This window comes from Coturnix japonica, chromosome 7 (assembly GCF_054131305.1).
Source record: "Coturnix japonica strain WE chromosome 7, WE-NBRP24, whole genome shotgun sequence".
In the NCBI taxonomy this organism is placed as follows: Eukaryota; Metazoa; Chordata; class Aves; order Galliformes; family Phasianidae; genus Coturnix; species Coturnix japonica.
The window spans coordinates 2,501-10,082 of NC_140669.1; the positions used below are offsets into that span (position 1 = coordinate 2,501).

The 7,582-nt window shown below is 43.3% G+C and overlaps 1 long non-coding RNA gene across 1 annotated transcript in view; it reads right to left on the reverse strand.

Moving 5' to 3' along the window:
• The window catches only part of LOC146760036 (uncharacterized), a 7,588-nt gene extending 260 nt beyond the window's left edge, over positions 1–7,328 (reverse strand). The window contains exons 1-5 of the long non-coding RNA XR_014948153.1: positions 7,209–7,328; positions 6,008–6,866; positions 4,597–4,698; positions 2,989–3,104; positions 1–2,162 (exon numbers count right to left, since the gene is read on the reverse strand). The exon at positions 1–2,162 is cut by the window's left edge and continues 260 nt beyond it. This is a non-coding gene — a long non-coding RNA (uncharacterized LOC146760036). The remainder of the gene's footprint in view (positions 2,163–2,988; positions 3,105–4,596; positions 4,699–6,007; positions 6,867–7,208) is intronic.
• Positions 7,329–7,582: the final 254 nt, after the last annotated feature.

Genomic DNA, 7,582 nt, shown 5'->3' on the forward strand with positions numbered 1-7,582 from the left:
CAGCACAATGTTCAACCATCACATCAACACATAGAGCACATTGCACAATATATTTTACATGTACAACATCCATATACACAGCAAATTGTCCATCCCGGGTTACAGGCGCAGCATCCACATGGTGAGAACAGGGCACAGCGCAGCTGACAGACGCAGCATCCAAATACACAGTACATTGCATGGCACAAGGTACAATTACAGCATCAGCACATTACATACACAGCAAGGCAAAATTGAAATCAATAACACAAACATGAATGGACTCCAGTATTAAAGCCAATTTGGTTAACAACAATTGACTGCAAAGCTAAAGCCAATGTGGCACATTCAAAATGGCAGCACAGCGCTGAAACCAGCATAACTCTCATAATGGCCACAAATGGGCACAAGTCTCAGAGTGGCCACAAATGGGCACGAGTCAAACAGTGGCCGGGAAGCAACTCAGCTCCCTCAGGCCATAGATATTGGTTACGGGGCTGGGTTAGCCCGGATAGAAAAAAAAATGGGCTAGCCCAGCCCCGTAAGCTTGGATAAATAAAGCCAATTTGGCTAAAATAATTTGATTTCAAAAATAAAGCCAATTAAATTGAGTTAATTTGAGTTAAATTTGAGTAAAATTTAAAGCCAATTTAGTTGATATTAATTGATTGCAAAACTTAAGCCAATTAGATTTAGATAATTAGATTGCAAAGCAAAATCCAATTGGGTTGACAATAATTGAATGCAAAGCTAAAGCCAATTTGGTTGACAAAAAATAATTGCACACGCTGAAATCAGCGTAAATCTTATAATGGCCGCAAATGGGCACAAGTCAAAGAGTGGCCACAAATGGGCACAAGTCAAAGAGTGGCCGGGAAGCAACTCGGCTCCCTCAGGCCGTAGATATTGGTTACGGGGCTGGGTTAGCCCGGATAGAAAAAAAATAGGCTAGCCCAGCCCCATAAGCTTGGATAAATAAAGCCAATTTGGCTAAAATAATTTGATTTCAAAAATATAGCCAATTAAATTGAGTTAATTTGAGTTAATTTGAGTTGATTTGAGTTGATTTGAAGCCAAATTTAAAGCCAATTTAGTTGATATTAATTGAATGCAAAACTTAAGCCAATTTGGATTAGAAATTTAGATTCCAAAGCAAAATCCAATTTGGTTGACAATGATTGAATAGAAAGCTGAAGTCAATCTGGGTTGAAATTAATTGACTCCAGAACAAAAGCCAATTTGGTTGACAAAAAATAATTGAACACACTGAAATCGGTGTAAATCTTATAATGGCCGCAAATGGGCGCAAGTCAAAGAGTGGCCGCAAATGGGCGCAAGTCAAAGAGTGGCCGGGAAGCAACTCGGCTCCCTCAGGCCGTGGGCATTGGTTACGGGGCTGGGATAGCCCTAATAGAAAAAAAATGGGCTACCCAGCCCCGTAAGCAAGGATAAATAAAGCCAATTTGGCTGATATTAATTGAAATCAAACCTTAAACCAATTTGGTTAAGGTTAAATAATAGCAAAGTTAAAGCCAATTAGTTTAAAATTTAATGATTGCAAAGTTAAAGCCAATTAGTTTAAGATTAAATGATTGCAAAGCTAAAGCCAATTCAATGAAGGTAGATAGATTGCAAAGCTACAGCCAATTAGATTAAACTTAAATGGTTGTAAAGCTACAACCAATTTAAGTAACATTAAATGATTGCAAAACTAAAGTCAATTTGATTAAAAATAATGGCAAAATTAAAGCCAATTTGATTAACAATGACTGATTGAAAGCTAAAGCCAATTTTGTTAACATAATTAATCAAAAAGCTATAACCAATTTGATTATTTAACAACATATCAAAAACCAATTTAGTTGCAGTTAAATGATTACAAAACAAAACTCAATCTGGGTGAACTTAATAGATTACTAAGCTAAAACCAATTTGTTTAAGCGTGATGTCAAATCTAAAACCAATTTGGGTAAGGTTAACTGAACGCAAACCTTAAACCAATTTCGTTAACAGAACTTAACTCAAAAGCTAATTCCAATTAAATAGAGGTTAATTGACTAACATGTAGCTGATGTGCTGTTGTGATGGATCGTCAGCCCCCCAAAGCTTTATTGAACGCCTGCATGGCAACATGGAGTGCTGCATCAAAGGGGAACATCCATCAGCCAGGGAATATAAGGGCCCTAAGGAAGAAAAAGAGATAGTTAGATCAATGGGCTGAAGCCAGTGAGACATGAAAATGTAAAATAGTGGGCAAGGCCCAAAAATTTGCTACAATAAACACCAAAATGGAGCAAAAAGTGCAAAAGAAGAACACAGACAATGCCAAAATGAACAGCAAGGCCCAAAAGAGCAGCACAAAAAAACATCAAAACAGAACATAATACAACACAAAACACTGCAGAGAACAAGAATAGGGACATAAAGGCACAACAAAATGATGCAGGAAACTGCAAAATGGAAGAAAGCACCCAAGAGAATATCAAAATATTGGGCAAGGCCCTACAAAAGGATGCAGGGAACACTGCAAAGGAGGGCAAAGCCCAAGAGAACAAGAAAAGGAATGGCAAAATGGACTGAAAGCCCAAAAGAATGATGCAGTGGATGCCTAAATGGACGGCAAAGCCCAAAAGAATGATGCAATGGATGCCTAAATGGACGGCAAAGTCCAAAAGAATGATGCAATGGATGCCTAAATGGACGGCAAAGCCCAAAAGAATGATGCGATGGATGCCTAAATGGACAGCAAAGTCCATAAGAACGACGCAAGGAACGCCAAAATGGAGGGAAAGGCCCAAGAGAATGCCTCAAAGAATGTCAAAATGGAGGGCAAGAAAAACACTGCAAGAAACAACTGAGCAACAGCAAAGACCAAACACAAAGACAACACAGTAGGACAAGCACAGACAGCCCATAGGACACCACAGAGTGCAGAAATGAGCTCAGAAACACTAACCTCACATCTCAGTACGTAACAAGTAAAAACCAATTGCTATGTGCTGCCCTTACCTGCTGGGCTGAGAGTTACCATCAGCAAAGCTGGTTCTGGAGCATTCCAGGCAATGCAGGTTTCTGTTCCTCGCTGCTCTCATCAGGAGCCGCACATCTCTGTGCTCTGCTGGAACCTATCGGACAAAAAAAGGCAATGAAGGCACTGGCCACATCTGCAGGTACCACACTGTGATCATTACACTAACTGTGATGAAACAGAGCAGTAGGATGTAATTCATACTACGAAGGATATAATTAATGCAATGAGGGATATAATCAATGATATGAGGGATATAATTAATGCTATTGGTAAGTTTAAATTTGCAGTAAGTTTAACAATTGTATTCCACACTAGGATTATAATTGAAGTAACTTTCATAGAAAACACAGGGCATCAATTTTTAGAGCTACATTTACCATAGCAAACATCTTTAATATTGGGTTAAGACTTATACGAACAACTACACTACAGATTACAGTATTTATAACTACAGACCTCATTAAGTCAGAGGGGAGCAGATCAAGATCAACACAAACAAAACCTCCGAGCAAATCCCAAAGACAAGCAGAACTAACACAGAAAGACACTGCAAGAGAAAAGCAAAGCAAGCAGCCAAGGGTAAGACAAAGATAAAAGCAATAAGGAAAGCCAAGGGAAACCAAAGCAAAAGCAACAGCAAACAGGCCATTATAGGGAACACCAAGAACAAAGGCCAAAGGGAAAACAGCGTTGTGAGCCAAGAGAACAACAAAGGGAACAATGAAACAGAGAGTAAGACCCAAAAGAATGCTGCATGGAACTGCAAAATAGAGCAAGGCCATAAAGAACACTGCAGGGAACATCAAGATGGAGAACAAGGCCCAAAAGGGCACATACAACTTCAAGATGTAGGGCAAGGCCTAAAAGAACGCTTCATGGAACTGCAAACCAGAGGGCAAGGCCCAAAACAGCACTGCTGAAACATCAAGATGGAGGGCAAGGGTCAAAAAAAGATCACATAAAGCATCAAGATGGAGGGCAAGGCCAAAGAGAACATCACGCAGAACATCAAGATGAGGACAAGGCCCAAAAGAACACTGCAAGGAACATCAAGATGGAGGGCAAAGCTGAAGAGAAAACTGCAGGGAACATCAAGATGAATGGCTAGGCCCAAAAGGGCACTACAAGAAACATCAAGATGGGGGGCAAGGCCCAAAAGGGCACTACAAGAAACACCAAGATGGGGGGCAAGGCCCAAAAGGGCACTACAAGAAACATCAAGATGGGGGGCAAGGCCCAAAAAGGCACTACAAGAAACATCAAGATGGGGGGCAAGGCCCAAAAGGGCACTACAAGAAACATCAAGATGGAGGGCAAAACAGCAGAGGAAAGTGCGCGGAACTCCAACATGGAATGAAAGGCTGAAGGGAATGAAGCACCAAAATGAACAACAAGGCCCAAAGAATGAACAGAACAGCAAAATGAGAACAAAGGAAACACTGCAGGAAATGCTGGAGAAACAGCAGAGAAGAGAGGAAAAGAGAATGCAGACAGATGAGAGCAGACATTATCATTATAATAATGGAACATTACCTTCAATTTCAGTATGGAACAGGTAAAAAGCAATTGCTATGTGCTGCCCTTACCTGCTGGGCTGAGAGTTACCATCAGCAAAGCTGGGTCTGGAGCATTCCAGGCAATGCAGGTTTCTGTTCCTCGCTGCTCTCATCAGTAGGATAGAATCCATGCTATTAGGGATAGAATAAATACTATTAGAAATAGAAGTAATGCTATTTCTAAGGTTAAAGATGCAGTTACTTTAAAATGGTATTTGGCAATATGATTAGAATGAAGGTTACTTAAAAACAAAGAGCTAGATTTACAGATACTCTACAGAAAACTGCAATTATCACTAAATTTCCCATTAAGGCCATAAAGTTCCTGCAATTATCCCATAAAGTTCCCTTAAGGTCAAGATTACCATGAATGCTGCCTCCCAGCAAACCCCATAGAGCCAAAGGCAAAGGCAGCAGAACAAGCACAGAAATCCCCAACAAAAGAAAAGCAAAGCAAACACCAACAGTAAGGCAAGGGCAACAGTAAGAGAACAGCCAAGGGAAAGCACAAGGGAAAGCAACAGCAAGGAGAGTGGTATGAAACACCAAGAACAAAGGCCAAAGGGAAGGCAGCGTAGGAGGCCAAATGGAAACAGCAAAAGAACACCGCAGGAACAACAAAAAGGAGGACATGGCCCAAGAGAACATGGCAGGGAACATAAAGATGGAGAACAAGGCCCAAAAGGGCATTAAAGGAACATCAAGATGGAGAACAACACCCAAAAGGGCATTAAAAGAACATCAAGATGGAGAGCAAGGCCCAAAAGGGCACATACAACATCAAGATGTAGGGCAAGGCCTAAAAGAACGCTGCATGGAACTGCAAAACAGAGGGCAAGGCCCAAAACAGCACTGCTGAAACATCAAGATGGAGGGCAAGGGTCAAAAAAAGATCATGTAAAACATCAAGATGGGTGGCAAGGCCAAAGAGAACATCACGCAGAACATCAAGATGAGGACAAGGCCCAAAAGATCACTGCGAGGAACATCAAGATGGAGGGCAAAGCTGAAGAGAAAACTGCAGCAAACACCAAGATGGATGGCTAGGCCCAAAAGGGCACTACAAGAAACATCAAGATGGGGGGCAAGGCCCAAAAGGGCACTACAAGAAACATCAGGATGGGGGGCAAGGCCCAATAGAACATTGCAAAGATGATCAAGATGGAGGGCAAGGCAGCAGAGGAAACTGCGTGGAACTCCGACATGGAATGAAAGGCTGAAGGGAATGAAGCACCAAAATGAACAACAAGGCCCAAAGAATGAACAGAACAGCAAAATGAGAACAAAGGAAACACTGCAGGAAATGCTGGAGAAACAGCAGAGAACAGAGGAAAAGAGAAAGCAGACAGATGAGAGCAGACATTATCATTATAATAATGGAACGTTACCTTCAATTTCAGTATGGAACAGGTAAAAAGCAATTGGTGTGTGCTGCCCTTACCTGCTGGGCTGAGAGTTACCATCAGCAAAGCTGGGTCCAAGCAATGCAGATTTCTGTTCCTCACTGCTCTCATCAGGAACCGCACATCTCTGTGCTCTCCTGGAACCTGTTGGACACAACACAACAATGAAGGCACTGCCCACATCTGCAGGGCAGCTCATAGACACATCACTCACCTTGGGTTTGGTAGGGAGGGATGTTGGAACCAATAGGGCCCCATGAGACCCCATTGGAACCAATAGGGCCCCACATAAGACCCCATTGGACCTTATAAGGTCAACAACCCAGTGCAAGACCAACCAAGGTCCTGAAATCAAACAGTCTATGAGTCCAGATGAGATGCATCGCAGACTGAGAAGTGGTGACAATGGGATGCAGTCCGGTGAGCAGAAACATGGCCAACTTGGCGCTCCTTTGTAGGAAGGTAGAAGGGATGAGCCCAGGAATGGCTGAGCCGTCGGTCCCACTGCTGTGCTGGGAGTGACCACAAAGCAGATCCTCATAGAAGGACCCAGGGCTCATGGAAGGCAGGAGGTGATGATGGAGAACCAACACGGCCTCACCAAGGGCAAATGCTCCTTGACTGACCTCATAGACTTCTATGATGGCACTGATACATCAGTAGACGAAGGAAGACCTGCTGATATCATCTACTTAGACTTCAACAAGGCCTTTGATGCAGGACCCCACACCATCCTCATGTCCAAGTGATGAAGACACCAAGTGGATGGGAAGATGATGAGATGGATGAAGAACTGGCTGTAGAAGCGAGTCCAGAGAGCAGCAGCCAATGGCTCCGTGTCCAGGTGGAGATAGTGATGAACAACGTCCCATAGAAGCCAGCACTGGGGCTGATACTCTGCAATATATGAGCATAGAATCAAATGATGATCAGCAGTGAAGACCATCACGACCATCTCCTTTCAACCCCCCTGCTATGGGGACAGTCACCAACCACCACAACAAGGTCCCACAGCCTCAAACACCTCTAGGGATGGAGCATCCCAAAGTGACCCATTCCACCCCCAAACCCTGCAATAAAGAAGAGATCTCTCACCCCATTGTGAAGGCTGAGCCTTCCATCCAAAGGAAGGAGGCTCTAGATACAGCTCCTTCTCACCCCCATCCATAAGTGCTGTTAGAAGCAATCAAAAGGAGAAGACATCAGCCCAGTAACCCCATTGCAAAGTCAAAGACTCACCATAGACCCCAAAGGAAAGGATCTCCAAGCAGAGTCGCATCCCATATGGCATCCAGAGCTCGAAAGCAGCAGGAAGGAGAATCCTCTCCCTCAATGCTCCCATAGGAGCACCAAGCTGGAACTGATGCTGCCCTCTGCCCTTCCCAGCCCTTAAATACCAATCAAGGAGGGGAGGAGCCAGGCTCCAACCAATCGCAATTCACCCCTCAACGGCCCCCACCTGTGCCCATGGGGTGGGCCCCTCTCCTCAGCAGGTGCCCAATCAGGATGTTACATAACATCCCCATTCAAGAACAAAGACAAAAACAAAACAGTAACAGGTGAGTAATTATATTTATTTGTTCTTATAGGGGAGGGTTGTGGATAGAGGAGAA